This window comes from Rhincodon typus, chromosome 10, assembly GCF_021869965.1.
Source record: "Rhincodon typus isolate 14 chromosome 10, sRhiTyp1.1, whole genome shotgun sequence".
NCBI lineage: Eukaryota > Metazoa > Chordata > Chondrichthyes > Orectolobiformes > Rhincodontidae > Rhincodon > Rhincodon typus.
Window position 1 is genome coordinate 53,162,930 of NC_063341.1, and position 17,467 is coordinate 53,180,396.

Here is a 17,467-nt window from a genome sequence, read left to right on the forward strand (position 1 = left end):
AGATCATGGCTGATCTTTTTGAGACTCAGCTCCACTTACCTGCCCACTCACCATAACCCTTAATTCCTTTACTGTTCAAAAATTTATCTAGCCTTGCCTTAAAAACATTCAGCGAGGTAGCTTCAACCACTCACTGGACAGGGAATTCCACAGATTCACAACCCTTTGGGTGAAGAAGTTCCTCCTGACCTCAGTCCTACATCCGCTTCCCTTTATACCTGCTAGGTGGAAATTGGAAATTAATTCAAACTCAACTCTAAATGTTAATGCAATGGTTTTTGCTAGGTAATAGTATCATGGCATGTGGAGCAAAGGCTGGTAAATGGAGTTGAAATACAGGTCAGTCATGGTCTAAGAGAATGATAGACAAAGCACATGGGTGGAATTGCTTTAATGCACAATACATGCAGGACTTATAGCGTTCTTTGATTGAGGCCTTGATATTTTACAACCAATATACGGTCAGGCAGTTGCATTAACACAGTTTTGAATCGAGAAATTTGGAAATAGGTCTTAGCCCTAATTCTTTTTCTTGCTGTGCTGTCATCATTAATCTGGGTAAAAGTGGCGATATGATAATTATTAACAAAAGCAAATAGGAATATGCATTTACTGCCCTGCAGATAGTCCACACCTTTGTCAACATTATTTAAATAAAAACATTATTAAAAGAAAATTGAAAGAATTAAAATTTTACCTGAATATTTTTGTTAATTTTTTGAAAGAAGACTAGTTTCTGAATATCCTAGAACAGGGGCATTCAATTCGCTTGAATGGATATCGACATACCAAGAATGTGCGAGAGTTTCAGGTGTGCTTAAAGTGGATCTCCAAAGATACATTAATTTTGACCTAATTATACTTTATTGATTTAATAATATACAATGGAACCTGTATAAACATACATGCCCAAAAACAGACATCTGTGAAAAAAAGACACTTACTAAGACAACCAAATAACTTACATAGAAAAATATACAACAGGCAGTCTGAGACCACCAACATTCACAAATTTCAAACTCCAAGCAGCCTTCAATGCACCAAGTTCTTTTACAACTAAAAAGACAGGGCACAGTCTGATGCTGGAACTTGCATTAAGTCAAGATCACTGGCACTTCATTCCTTCTGTTCCTGCTCCTCCACTTTCATGAGGGCAGTGTTCTTTATCCATTCTAAGGCACAGTTTTGCCTGTCATCACATTTCCACTTTTTCAGCCCTGTGACTGCCCTAATGTGGGTAAAATAGAGTTGAGAATCACAGTCTGTTACTAAAGTTAAGGTCTGTTCCAAGTGACGGCAGTTTGAAATGATACAGGAATCTTGATTACAGAATTATGTGAACAGAGCAGAATTTTGTTTTATTTTGTTGGAGGATATTCAAGCATTATTGCAGCTGGTTAGGTGCTAATCATAATTTCGGCTGGATCTTCAAAGTTATTTGGAAAATATTTAATATTACACACAGTAACCATTTTGGAAACAAGGGTATCTGAAATGGTGAAGTTATTGGAACGAGGGCCAGGTAGATCTCATTGATTATAAGATCCTTTTTTGGGATTATTAACACAGGCTGATCAGGGAGCCCTGGCTGAAAGATATAAACAGGAGATTCAGAGATTCTCCTTGTTCTAGGGACTAGCTCTGAGTTGACTGGTCAGAGCCATACTGTGCACATGTAAATAAAGGGTGACTTGGTGATGGTCTCTGTGCAGTTATTTCAAACAACAAGAGTTTCTGCAACCAATCTCTAAGATGCTGTAACTTACAATTTTCGCTGTCTTATGGTTCCCTTTGATGAATTGATGTTACTTCCCACACAGGTACTAGTTTAGACATGGACAGACATTGGCTGAGGTAAGGCAGTTTTCTTTTGAATTAAAGGTGTATATGAGTGCTTGCCTAAAATGTTGATTGCAGACAAAATCTACAACCTGCAATATGACCTGTAATTACCCCCACTGTACCATTACATTCAAACCAGGAGTTCAACCCTTGTCCAAGGAAGAGTGCAGGAGGACATGCTTGGAGCAGCACCAGGCACACTCAAAACTGAGGTGTCAGCCTGGTGAAGCAACAAAACAGGACTATGGACATAGCAAACAGAATATGCAACAAGTAATACACGGTGCTAAGCAATTCCACAATCAATGAATCAGATCTAAGTTCTGCAATCCTACCACTCTAGTGATAATAGTGAATTAAACAACTCACTGGATGAGAAGGCTCCATAAATAGCCCTATCCTCAATAATGGCAGCGTCCAGCACATCAGTGCAATAGATAAGGCTGAAGTATTTGCAAAAATTTTCAGCCAGAAGTGTTGAATGGCTGATCTAAAGCAACGTCCTCCAGAAGTCACCAGCATCACTAATGCTCATCTTAAGCCAATTCACTTCATACCATGTGATATCAGCAAATGACTGGAGGCACTGGAGACTGAAAAGGCTGTGAGTCCTGACAATAATTCGGCAATGGTACTGAAGACTTTGCTCCAGAATTTTCCACTCCCTTATTCCAGGACAGGCATAACACTGGCATCTTTCCAGGAATGTGGAAAATTGCCCAGACATGTCCTTTACGCAAAATACAGGATAAATCTAACCCAGCCAATGACTCCCCCATCAATCTACTTTTGATAATTAATAAAATGATGGAACATGTCATCAACAGTGCTTTCAAGCAACACTTTCTTAACAATAATCTGCTCACTGATTCCCAGTTGGAGGTCTGCAAGGGCCACTCAGCTCCTAATCTTATTTCAGCCTTGGTCCAAACATGGACTAAAGAGCTGAAAACCAATGTGACATGTACATGACTGCGTTTGATATCACCGCCACATTTCACCAAGCGTGGCATCAAGAAGCCCTAGCAAAACTAGAGTCAATGGGAATCAGGAGAAAACACTCCACATATCTAGCACAGTGGAAGCTGGCTGTAGTTCATGTAGATCATCTAAGCTCCAGGATACCTCTGCAGGAGTTCCTCGGAGTACAGTCCTTGGCCTAACCATTTTTAACTGCTTCATCAGTGTCCTTCCCTCCATCATAAATTCAGAAGCGAGTATATTCACCAGTGATTGCATAATGTTCAGCACCAATTGAGACAATTCAGATAGTGAAACAGTCCATGTCCAAATGCAGCAAAACCTGGACAATATCCAGGCTTTAGCTGATAGGTGGCAAGTAACTTTCACGCCACACAAATTCTAAGCAATAACCAAATCCAACAAGAGAAAAATCAAACCATTACTCCTTGATATTCAATGGCATTATTGTCACCAAATACCCCACTAGCAACGTCCTGGAGGTTATATGGATCAGAAACTCAAGTGGACCCGCCATATAAATACTATGGACACAAGATGGAGTCAGAAGCTAGGAATCTTGCAGCAAGTAACTAACCTTCTGACTCCCCAAAGCCAGTCCTCTATTTACAAGGTGCAAGTCAGGATTGTGATGGAATACTCCCACTTGCTTGGATTAGCACACCTCCAAAAACACTCAAAAAACTTGACACAATCTAGAACAAAGTAGCCCTCTACATTGGCACCAGGTCCACCACTGACACTCAGTAGCAGGACTATGTACCATCTACAACATGCACTGCAGAAATTCATCACTCTTTAGACAGCACCTTCCAAAGCTACGACCACTACCATCTAAAAGGATTAAGGCAGCAGACACACCGGTTCACCATCACTAGTGTACTCCCCTCCAAGCCACTCACCATCCAGATTTGGAAATAAATCACTGTTTCTTCAGTGTCACTGGGTCAAAATCCAGGAATCCCCACTCTAATAGCAATGTGGATGTACCTGTAGTAAATGGAATTTAACAGTTCAAGAAAGCAGCTCATGAGCAACTAGGGATGGGCAATAAATGCTAACTCAGCCAACAACGACCAAGATCCCATGAATGAATTTTTTTGAACTTCGCCGTGAGAACAGATTCTGAGGAAGGGTCACTGGACCCGAAACATTAATTCTGATTTCCCTTCACAGTTGCTGCCAGATCTGCTGAGCTTTTCCAACAATTTCTGATTTTGTTTCTGATTTACAGCGTCCGCAGTTCTTTTGGTTTTTATTTTTCTCTTTGTTATAGCTTTAGGTTTTATTATATTCTTATGAGGCTCAGTGTTTCATAATGCCTCTGAAAAACCCCTTGGAGTTTGTATTGCATTAATAGTGCTAGATAAATGAAAGTTATTCTTGTAGTATAAATAAAATGGCTGTGGTACCTTTCCTGCCTTATAGACACTCCTAAGTCCTTTACAGGTGATGAAATATTGTTAAAAGGAACACCAGATAATTTGATGTGGCAATTGAATTATCATTAGCATGGAAAAGTGGAAACCCAAAAGAGACAAGGCAAGTAGAAATCGGCTGTAAGAGCAGACACAAATTAGAGTGGCAATGTCAAATGTGAAATAAAATGTATTGGTTGTATGTATAGTTTATTCATTTCAGAATTTAAAAAATAATTGAATAAAGATCAAGACTGGCAAGTTATCATGGCAGCCAACTAGTCCACTATTTTTTCAATATATGCAATATGATTGGTTTATCAAAACTGACCAATCTGAAGTCCCATTTTTAGACCAAATGGAAATAAGGATGAACCACCCAATCAAAAAAACTGAGTGTGAGGCCATATGTAAAAAAAAACAGAAAGCACATGCGCAAGACTTCAGCCAAGCAGGTCAGATTTGATAGGCACAGAAAGTAGTTCTAACATATATTTTTCTCAGGCAGTTCAAAACATGATGGTATTCACAGTTATACCTGCTGCTACAACTGACCTGAGAACAGGTGGGTAACTCTATTAGCTCTTTAATCATGTAATTGAAAAAAATGAAAAATTATTTTAGTTTGTAAACTACTAAAGAATTTAAACAAAACAAAAAATTACAACATCATGCTACTTCTAACTTACAAACATGTGTCTTCAAATATGCTTTTGCTCACCTCCCTAACACTTCCGTCACTTGCACTCAGTACAGTATGTACATTTGCCTCAGTAAAATGTTGTGGGTTGTTTTATTACATTGAGTATATTATATATACACAATTTATTGCAGAATATCTAGGATGTCCAATTTTCTACCACATAGCAGCAGGATGCAGCGGCATGTTTTAAAAGTCTAGTCAGGTTTTTATGTAGGGTCTAGGCCCGAAACGTCAGCCTTCTGCTCCTATGATGCTGCTTGGCCTGCTGTGTTCATCCAGCTCTACGCCTTATTGTCTCAGATTTTCCAGCATCTGCAGTTCCTACTATCTCTTGTATATTGTCTGTATTGTTTAGTATTTCAGTTATTTTGGATTGAATTTCTGAATGAATGGCTCACTGTGTTATACCCCAAAGAGGTGCCAATTGGCTCAGATTATTCCTGTTTTACTAGAAGTCTTGATCCTAGGGAAATTCAAATGTAACATGTCTTGACAAACCTGTTATTCATTTATCAAGATTTTAATGTAATAGGATTAAATGGGAAATTATTTGCCATTTTGGTGTTTTATTTCTTCGGTTTCCTGCTTTGATTGTCTACCTGGTGTCAACTGAATAAAATTGATATTGTTATTAATAGAGGCTACAGTGGCCAATAGCTGACATGCTGATACATTACTTCCTCTTGCAGTGGTTAAGCCATAATCTCAACATTTGCTCTCTGCAGAAAACTCTCAGGAGGGGGCCTGTCTGGAAAGACAAATTGTCTTAAGAGTTCACAAATAATTTTATTTAAACAAGGCTACACAATGTATATTACTAATTTAATTTGAACAAAGTTAACAATTGTGTATCAATAACCTTTAATTTCAACATCAACATTATTACATTCCAAGGTAACTCTTCTAAATATTGGCTCGGTGCTTTTGGATGTTAAAAATACAGCTCTTTCTTTCTTTTTCTCTTGCATTTTCCAAATCTTAATTGAACTTGTTATTTGCATTTGGCCTTATGTCATATGGTGGAGCATAATTGCATATCAGGAGGATCTGTTTGGGCATGAGAGAGTCCACAAGCTGTTCTATTTTGAAGGGCTTATTCCTTCTGTCTCACAGGAGGTTTTGGACAGCTTGTATTAACATGTTCATGAAATAAAATGCTAAACAAAATCAGTTGTGATTCAAGTAGATTCTCAGGCACAGTCTTAAAGCCCTTTAGTACAAGGCAATATAAAATATTTGGAACCTGCAAACAGGATTTCATATTGACCAGTGATTTGAAATCTCGAATGGCTGAAGAACAATAATGCATTTCTGGTAGCAAGGTGATATTTGGTTCTCTTTCCAGAATACCTTAAAGCTAAATTTGAAGAAGTGCTTGGTAATTGATTGGTATTTTTTTCATTTCCTCCTTCAGGTGCCCTGGTTTAAGTTCAGCAACTTTTCATGTCATGTTGTGGGAATGATGCCAAATTGTACAACTGCACGATTATAATTTCTCCTGCTATAGATTAGGTAGAGAGAGCAATGGTATTTTGCTTCAACATGAATAAAGAAAGCCTAAACAGCAAGATTATCCAGACGGCAGAGGTGGCTTTGAATGTTAGTGCCACATACTGCAGTGCAATGCAGCAAACAGCACAATTGTAACACAAGACTGGGTATGGCAAGAGGAACTGCTTGATGTTTTTGGAAAACCCCTGTTGACCAAGTTACTTATGACCTCACTATACATCAGGTTGCAGTGTCTCTCCCCATAATATAAAATATGCTTGCCGTTTTGGGCACTGTCAATGCTTACTAATATATACAGTCTCACACTGCAGCATTCACACTCCTACTTCTGTGATAATCCTCTAGTGTCACTAAATGTGCTACCACCATTGCACCTTCAAAAGAAACTGATTTCTGTTCTCAGACAAAAACAGCCCCTAATCTGAAACAGAATAGAAACAGGCTCTGAGGATTTGGTAAGCGTCAGCTTCCTGGATAAGGTTTGTTTATGCACATTATTCTGTAATTGTAGATAATTTGGATTTTTAAAGGTAGAACTCTTTGCAATTAATGTAAGGCTATGTATGAACAAATGATGGGAATATGGTCACATGGGTTTAATCAGTGACCCTCTTGTTAGATTTCCTTTAGTTTTCCAATTGTTAACAGATTAGATGCTTTTTTTATTTCACGTTGCTAATTGCAGCTTTCTTACTTTCAACAGCAGATTTTCCAGATTTATTTTAGCACTTGTAGACCAGAAAATACAGGAATACCATTCACAGAAAAGCGTATATGAAAAGCATAAATACCTGTTGGAAATGAATGCTAACCCAATGCAAGGGCTCTTATTGCAACAAGAGACACAAATTACAGCAGGACACAAGGAGCAGCAATTCAGAGTGTCATTAAAGTAGAAATATTAAAGATTTTAACTCACTGATTCCAAGGGTTCCAAGGATTAATTGAACTCTAGAAGTAAGTGAAATGTGATGAAGATATATCTTCAATATCTAGAAAGTACTTTGTTTCCCTTTCTGATGTTTCTAAGCTGACTCTTTAGCAATTGAAAGAAACAATAAGTTGGAAATACTCAGGTCAGGAGGTATCTGTGGAGTAAGGAACAGAGTAGGTGTAGCAGGAAGGTGAGTTGCAAACTCTTCAAGTGAGTTCACAACTAGGAAATTTGTGGAGTAAAGTAGCTGTATTCATACCAGACCGTAGACTGCTTCTCTCAATACAGAGAGATGGCTGGTAGCAGTTGCCATGCCTCAGGTAACACACCTTGTGTTACCAAGAACAAAAAAATCTTGAGACAGTAGTGTGGAAAATTAAAATGACAACTGTCCAGAAACTTATGGTTACACATGCAGACTGAAATGTCATGGCTATTTTACAATATCGCCATATCTGTGTTTGGCCTCCTCAGTGTGAAGGAGGTGATGCCATCACCAGTGAATACAGTATGCTAAATTTTAAAAATTACAGTAAGAATATACAAAAGGAGAGGAAAGAATTGAGAAAAGACAATCCTCATTGTAACCTCAGCCGATACAGGAAGTGAACACACATTGATTAGCATCAACCCTGTATTACAGACCAGCTGTCCAACCAGGTGAGCTAAACTGAATCCTGCTGGAATAATAAAGTACTAAAGGGAAAATCTACCATAAGGTGAAAGGCAGGCAAGATTGAATAACAAATAGATGACAGTGCTGGGCAAGAGGCAACGGCATTAGTACAAGTAAACAATCAAGTGGAAGAATCATGCTATGTTTACCGCACAAAATGTGGCCACTTGGCCCATCATGTCTGTTGTCTGAAAAAAGGGTCACCCAGTGGTACTATAGTTATCCACTTCACCACTCAACCAATTTTTGTGTCGTCTGCAAACTTCTTCGTCATGCTCCTACATTTACATGCACATTGTTAATATGCACCAAAAGGAGCAGAGGGCACAGAACTGAGCATCTGACCCACTCAGAGGACGTGTAAATTTGTATAGCATATACAACACCAAAAATTGGGGCTGCCTTAAAAATGTGAGTAGTGGTTATTAGGCAAATTGTTGAACTCACTGCTGAATTTGGAAGGTTGTTGCAAATGTGAGACATTGTTTCTTGACCTTACAATGAGCTTCACTGGAACAGTGCTGGAGACCAAGAACAAAAAAATCTTGAGACAGTAGTGTGGAAAATTAAAATGACAACTGTCCAGAAACTTATGGTTACACATGCAGACTGAAATGTCATGGCTATTTTACAATATCGCCATATCTGTGTTTGGCCTCCTCAGTGTGAAGGAGGTGATGCCATCACCAGTGAATACAGTATGCTAAATTTTAAAAATTACAGTAAGAATATACTGATGTGTTTGCAGACCTGGATAATCAGATAGCAGGAGATGAAAGACCAGGTGCTGCATCTCTCATGCTTGTATGGCAAGGGAAAGGGAAGGATTGATTGAGGAATAGTCTAGGGTCTTTTGGGGTGTGCAGACCCTTCAGAGTGCTGAAAGCTGAGGGGAAAGCATCATGCTGCAAAAGGAGGAAGGATAGCCTAGTGAATATGGAGGCTGAGAGTGAGTATCAGCATTTGTTGCCCATCTGGAGATGTGAAGTTCCTGCAGAGAGGGAATGTGTATAACTGCAAGGTGTGTTACCTAAGGATTCCAGTGTTGGAGAATGCTGGGAAAACTAATGGAAAAGCTTGTCACCTGTGAATGTCACTTCTAGTGGGTCACTTAAAGCATTGTCTCTAGGCTGGTGGGACCACACTTCCTTCTCCATTCCAGTCAGGCTTCCTTAGTTTGAAACATGGTAATTTTGTTCCCATTTTTAGGAATACTCACTTCAATACAGTCTCTCAATGACACTGAGAGACACAGGGTACAGCCTTCCAACCTGTTTTCTCCATTATTGTGTTTGCTGCAAACTCAAAAATCTTGATAATGTTAAGCCTTTCTAACTCATGTCATGATCTTCTTAATTAGAAATCATTGTTTTGACAGCTTCAGTGCATTATCCCATCCACCCTTCCAACTGGCTGGGGAAATCTTGTGGTGAAATACTGATGCCTTGACTCACTATTAGTGAGTCAATAGATGTGAAGCTGGAAAAGCACAGCAGATCAGACAGCATCTGAGGAGCAGAAAAGTCAACATTTTCAGCAAAACCCTTCATCAGGTCCTGACGGACTTGCTGTGCTTTTCCAGCTCCACAACCATTGACTCTGGTTTCCAGCATCTGTGGTCCTTACTGTTTCTAATGCTTTCATAGAATCACCGAATCAATACAGTGTGGAAGCAGGCCATTCAGTCCATCGAGTCCACACTGACCCTCCGAAAAGCATCCCACCCAGGCCCACCCCCACCCTATCCCTGCAACCCTGCATGTCCCATGGCTAATCCACCTAGCCTGCACATCCCTGGACACTATGGGCAATTTAGCATTGCCAATCCGCCTAAAACGTTGAACTGCACACAGTTCTGCTGTTGGAGCAAGGGCTATGTTTAGAAGATTCCATCCTTTATTTCCCTCTCCACAAATACATCCTGAAAGTGGAGTTTGAGTATTTTCAGCAATTTCTGTTTCTGTTTCTTATTTCACGTGAATACAGTATTTTGCCTTTGTCTTCAACAGTTTGCAGATAAAAATGTAAACGTCAAACCTTAGGGAGGAGGGAGAATGAACCTTCAAAGTTGTCCAAATTATTGGACAATTAATTTTCTGCCCTATTGTAGCCTTTTGCTTAACCCAATTTCATCCAGATCAGAGCAGAAGCAAATATGAAAACATACATAATAAATATGACCAGTATCCTTACCACTTATTCAGAAAATCTAGGCTTAAGCCCATGTGTCACATCTGAATGAGTTGATAGGAATAACTATACTTACCATTTCTGTGATGTAGCGATGTTTGGTAATGTAAATGAATATATTTCACAAATCCTATTTATATTGAACACCATTTAATGTTTCTGTAAATTCTTGGTGCTTTCATTCTACCTTGACATTATATAAAGAAATACTAGCAAAATGTAAGCTGCCAGGAACACAGAAACATTTTGACGAAATCCTCATCATGACTCTGACTAATAATCAAAGGATAAATATACTTTACATTTTTAGGTAACATTCTAAAACAACAAGGTTCTATGTAATGTAAAATTCTAAGTGAAGAATATCAAATTGAAAAGTTATTCATTGAACAGAAGGCACTGTAAATTGAAATGCAAATAATTACATATAACAGATAATTAGACTAGATTAAACTTAATTATGTTCATTGTAGGTTGTCCAACCAATACTAAAAAGCATCATTTGGAGGATTCCAAGCTTCTTTCATTTAGCTGCAGTGGATCCATTTTAAGAGAAACCAAAGCAATTTTCTTCTGACAATGACAAGGCTTTTCTTGTCTTATAAACAACATTTGGGAAATATACAAGAAAGTATAGGTCAATAAAATGAAGAACAGACTTGCATTCTTAAATCAGGTATCACAGCTTTGGGACTGCTCAAAGCAACCAATTAGGCAATTTTTGAAATGCAATAACTGTTATAATGAAGGAAACGCAGAAATTTTTATGCAACCAGATCCTTCAAACGGCAATGAAATAATTGTCCAAATAATATGTTTCACTGAAGTTAGCTGAGGGTAAATGTTGGCTAGGCTGCTGATGATCTTTATAATAGTCATGGGATCATTGACATCCATCTTCATGAACAGATAGGGCCTAGTTGTAACATGTCATCTGAAAGATGTAAGTAAGAATGAAAGCCCAATCCACTTATGGTTTTTGTCAATGCCATGAGTAGCAGAATCATGAATTTTGTTAGAATTGTTTGTATATTTATTTAGGCCTACTTTAAAGTTAAGAACAAAAGGGACTAGAAATTCATATGCTCTGGTTTTTGGGTGCAGGCGATATGACTGTAACTGTTCCAAACCCGTTCTGAATTAGGTTGGTTGACGTATGTTTTACGCAGCCAGCTCATCTACATGATTATAGCATGTGACCAAACAGGTCCTGCACTGCTTTCTTTTTCTTTGTGTTGTTGACTGCCTTTGTGCTCAGCAATGTACAGAGACCATTGGTGTAGTTAGCCAGTTTTTCTAAAAATCAGGTGCTCCCTCCTAAAGGAAAGGTACAATGAATAGCTATGGCACCATTTGAATGATGGAACTTTGAATGTGAGGGCAGGGAGAGGTTTACAGGGTGATGGATGGGGACATGGTTAAAGAACAAGATGTCTCTCATTAAAGAGTTTAGATTATTTGTTTTTCCTCTCAGAGAGTCATTAGAATGTGGAATTCTCTTTGCTAGAAGGTAGTGGAGGTTGGGTCTTTAAATTTATTCAAGGCTGGGTTAAATAGATTTTTGATGGACAAGGGAGTAAAGAATCAAAGGATATTGGGTGAGGATAGGAAAATGGTGCTGATACCGCAACAAATCGACCATGATTTTGTTGAACAGTTAAACAGTCTTGCAAGGGAAAAGGCCTATTCTTGCTGCAGAGTCCTATGTTCTTATGAATGCATTATTGGTGGAATATAGTCATTGTCATTCTGTGACAGCATGAGGTTCAAGGACTACCCTCGGAAAGGAGCGAGAACAAGTCACCAGGTAAGTCACTTCCTACAGTCTAGACCTAAGCACCTGGCAGTCGATCCACAAGAATTCTAGCTACCTCCTATGTATGTTTATGATTCGTAAGTGTATTGTCACATCACAACCTAAGTTTCCAGCCTTTTTGTACATTTATTACCTCTAACCAATATCCAATGAACCTTTCCTAAAGCATCAATAATTGTTTTAAAGTGGGGTGCAATAATAGGCACAGTACACTGAATTATATAATTAAGACTTTGTACAGATTCAGCGATATTTTTTGGTGTTCATACGCGATACCTCTTGGGATAAAACCCAGAAATACTTCAATTGTTCTTAAAAAAAAAGATTTTCCACCTGCATCTCTTAAATCCTTCTACTCCTCCAACAACCCCACAGCTACTGACATTCTAATTATTGTTTTTTTTAAAACCAAATTGCAAAACCTTGCATTTACTCATTTCATTCCACACCTCCTATTTATACTGTTCTTCCACTATCTTTTGGTGAAACAAAAACATTCCTTCTCAGGTATTTGAAATGACCAGCTAGAGGCTGCACTGAAATTGATCTATTGATTCCTGGCACCCAGTAATTGTAATTGGTGGTTTAGTGAACATTTTAAATTCAATTGTGCCAGAGGTAATATAAATCATTGCATCATTGCTCATGCATCAATGCAAAAAAAAAGTTTAAGTTTTGATCTTCAAAAGCAGCACAGAGGTTTCCAGTAACACTACCCTGAGGTAAGTTTCAGGAGGCAAACCAAAATCATCTAAATTGTCCAAACACTGAATAATTGTCGAGCATCTTATCATATTCAAAGTAGCTTTAGATATATTATTGTTCAATATTTATTTCATTCTGCCCTTATTGCCATCTTGTACCTTGAGGAATAGGTGGGGCTGCGTAGCTCAGTTCTGCTCAACCCTGCTGGGTACTGGTAGCTTATCAGATTAATCAATGATGCAATAATTATTTTCAAAATGTTTAGCTGATGGATCATTGGAGATAAAATTGCATTGTCAGTGATTCTCGAAGCATTAATGTAATGATGTAAAGTTCCTTAAAATCATTTTAATGATTGAGTTAATTTCACCTCATTTTGTTTGCCGAACGAATGAAGAGCAGAATTTCTCTTCCTGCCTTTTCTGTGCAGTTGGAGATTTTGAGGGACATGCATGTTGTTTGAAATGTATTGTAAAGACCTCTTTGATGCAACCGTGAAGTCACTAAGTGATATGACGGAAAGTGTTCTGCGTGTATCCTTTTTCAGTTGATTTTCTGGTACACACTTCTCATGTGAGTCATTAGCGCCTAAAAACAAGAATTTAAATAGATAATGTGCAAGTCAGTCTGCTTTCCATATTGCTCTTCCTCCCACCACACTTTCTCAACTCTTCACGTTCCCCACAATCATTTAAATCTCTGCTCTTTATAAATAGTATTTAGCAAGTCACATTATTTTTCTGAGAATCTTTCCATGGGCTACACAATGGCAAATTTGAACCCTTCAATGTCCTGGAGTTTGGCAAAGTACAATAAGCCATCAACCTGGGTACTGCTCCTAGTTATGACAACATCCTCTCTGAGTTTCTAAAATACCTTGGCTCACAGCTTCACTCCTGGTTGGCCTAAATCTTTGCACGAGTCATGTGAGGGAAGACTGCCAAAATCCTGTGCAAGTCTCATGTCATCAGCCTCTCAAAGTCAGGCAAATGTTGGAGGACATACAACCCTTTTTGTAAGAATATACCTCAACTACAACACTTTGGCAGAGACAATTTATTGTTTACCACAGTTTTGAACTTGAACCTTCTGGTCCACATATCTGCCACAAGACCCTCCTGCTTGTAATCTATCTGAAACAGATGTTAATGTAGTCTTTTTAAAAAAAAACTGTTCAGAGATATTATAACACATTTCTAGACAGGGTGGAACTCAAACTCAGGCCTTTTGGTTCAGAGATAGAGAGACTAGCAGTGCGCTGCAACAGACTTCACAATATATTTTCGTAGATATTTCTAATCAACCTGTTCAAATGTGTTATGACACACCTATAGAACAGGTGGGGCTTAAGCCCAGGCTTCCTAGCTCAGAGGTAGGAATACTACCACTACACCACAGGAGCCTCAACGATGTATCGAAGTAGGGTTTTTGTTTTAATTGAAAATGGTATATGTGATTAAATGATCCTGCATCCTAGTGTTTTCGGAGCTATTTGAGAGCTGGTCTGACTTTGCAGACTGAAATTTTCTACTCATCGTGTTCAGCAATTTTATGATACATCCTGGAACAGGTCGGATTAAACCCTGGCCTCTATCACAGTGTCACAAGAGGCCCCAGTGATGTATCTAAGTATACTTTTTTTAATTGACCTGCTCAGAGATGTTATTATACATGTCTAACAGCCCGTGAATTTTGAACTCAGGCATCCTGGCTCATAGGTAGGGATGTTATCATTGTATTCTAAGAGACCCTTGTTGTATCAAGTTTAATTAACTACTATATAACAGACACCTGTTCATCCTATTACCTTCAATTTCTAGGTATTTAACGTTCATCAACAGAGCTTATTAGGTACAAACACCAAAAATTCAAAATGACCATAAAATTACTGGCCAATATCTTTGTTATCAGTGTGCTTCAAGTGACTGGTCCTACAGCACATCAAGGTAGAAGTAGAAAACATCCTGAGTACAGACAGGCAGGCTTTTAACAATGAAGAAATATATGTAATCAAGTCCTCACATTTCTTATTTCCATTGAAAATACCTTTAAAAGGAATCTCAAAACAGGGGCAATTTTCCTTGACCTTCCTACCATTCACTACAGTCTGTCATATGGACATATTCATCAAAGTATCAAGCATTGCCCCTCCCTGGGTTAGTGAAACCATTGAACTGCTAATCCAGGACAGACAGTTCAGGGTCAAGAGGCATATGGGTGACAACACTAGTGCCCAGAGGAAACAGATGAATGAGTTACCCCAGGAGACTGCCTTAGCCCAAACCTTATTCAACTTCTACATCAACAAACTGCCCCCCACCTGGTCCCAGTTTATCCATGCAGAAAACATCTGCTGTGTACCACAGGTTCAGACTTTATCTGAGCTGGAAGATGCATTACGTAATGTCTTGGCTGACTGATGACTGAAAGATGTGGAGCCTACAACCAAACACTAGTAAAAGAGACTTTAGTACATTCCACCTTTGCAATGCCAGCGATGTGATGGCCTTGTAAATCATCCCTGATGGCTAATGACTGAAGCATGATTTCCACCTGTTTATCTAGGCATCACTCTTGACAGAACTCTCATATAGAACAACAATTCATCAGGACTGCAAAAAAAATGAAAACCCTCAACTACCTCCTCACTAAACAGACTGATATCTCAAGAAATCCTAAACCAAATCCTTAAGAACCTCTTTTCTTGCCACAATGCTCTCATCTGCAGAATACTGCATCCCAGTACAATACCAGTCCAACTCAACCCAACACTGTGCATCATCACAGGTACTGTTTGATCAACTTACCCAAATCCCCACCTCCAGCTCCCAGTACTGAACAACATTGCCCCAACAGCTAAGCTACTGGAGAAGATCTACTCTAACTCAAGCTTGCCCTTATTCAATGACCTCCTCAATCCACCACCAGTCCATCTTCCCTCACACCACTCTACATAGTGAAATGCACCATGACGTGGAATTACATCTGAAGACCTTTGCCAGGAGGAATGGATGGAAGATTAGTTTGAGAATCATCCACCAGAGACCACGCTTCGATATAGCATTAATTTCACAGCCAGTTTGATGTGCAGTGATCTCCTATAGAAACAGAGAATTCTTCTAAATCATTTTTGGTCTGGCCATGACTTCTGCAGCTGCCTAACATCAGTGGGAATGTCTGGGCCAGCCAGGTTTCGGTTATGCTATGATTCAAACAACAATTCATATTGCTGAGGGGTGTTTGTCGATTAAAACTTAAAGGTGATCTCAAAGAACATCATTTAACCACTAACATGACTATTGACAGGCACTGTGACTATACATATACTAAGGAAGAAATCAGGGAACTGAGTGTGAGCTGCCAATCCACAACTCTATAGCAACATCCAGACATTAAATAAACAGGGACAACAAGGTGCAGGGCTGGATGAACACAGCAGGCCAAGCAGCATCATAGGAGCAGAGAGGCTGACTTTTCGGGCCTAGACCCTTCATCAGAAAAGGGGGAGGGGAAGGGAGTTCTGAAATAAATAGGGAGAGAGTGGGAGGCGGATAGAAGATGGATAGAGGAGAGGATAGGTGGAGAGGAAACAAACAGGTCGAAGAGGCGGGGATGGGGCCAGTAAAGGTGAGTGTAGGTGAGTTAGGGAGGAGATAGGTCAGTCCAGGGAGGACGGACAGGTCAAGGGGGCGGGATGAGGTTAGTCGGGAGGAGATGGAGGTGCGGCTTGAGGTGGGAGGAGGGGATAGGTGGGAGGAAGAACAGGTTAGGGAGGCGGGGACGAGCTGGACTGGTTTTGGGATGCGGTGGGGGGAGGGGAGATTTTGAAACTTGTGAAATCCACATTGATACCATTGGGCTGCAGGGTTCCCAAGCGGAATATGAGTTGCTGTTCCTGCAACCTTCGGGTGGCATTGTTGTGGCACTGCAGGAGGCCCAGGATGGACATGTCGTCTGAGGAATGGGAGGGGGAGTTGAAATGGTTCGCGACTGGGAGGTGCAGTTGTTTATTGCGAACCGAGCATAGGTGTTCTGCAAAGCGGTCCCCGAGCCTCCGCTTGGTTTCCCCGATGCAGAGGAAGCCACACCAGGTACAGCGGATGCAGTATACCACATTGGCAGATGTGCAGGTGAACATCTGCTTGATGTGGAAAGTCTTCTTGTGGCCTGGGATGGGGGTGAGGGAGGAGGTGTGGGGGCAGGTGTAGCACTTCCTGTGGTTGCAGGGAAAAGTGCCGGGTGTGGTGGAGCTGGAGGGGAGTGTGGAGCGGACAAGGGAGTCACGGAGAGAGTTGTCCCTCCGGAAAGCAGATAAGGGTGGGGAGGGAAAGATGTCTTTGGTGGTGGGGTCGGATTGCAGATGGCGGAAGTGTCGGAGGATGATGCGTTGGATCCGGAGGTTGGTGGGGTGGTACGTGAGGACGAGGGGGATTCTTTTTTGGTTGTTATTGCGTGGACGGGGTGTGAGGGATGAGTTGCGGGAGATATGGGAGACACGGTTGAGGGCGTTCTCGACCACTGAGGGGGGGAAGTTACGGTCCTTGAAAAACGAGGACATCTGAGATGTACGGGAGTGGAATGCCTCATCCTGGGAGCAGATGCGGCGGAGGCGAAGGAATTGGGAATAGGGGATAGCATTTTTGCAGGAAGGTGGGTGGGAGGAGGAGTATTCTAGGTAGCTGTGGGAGTC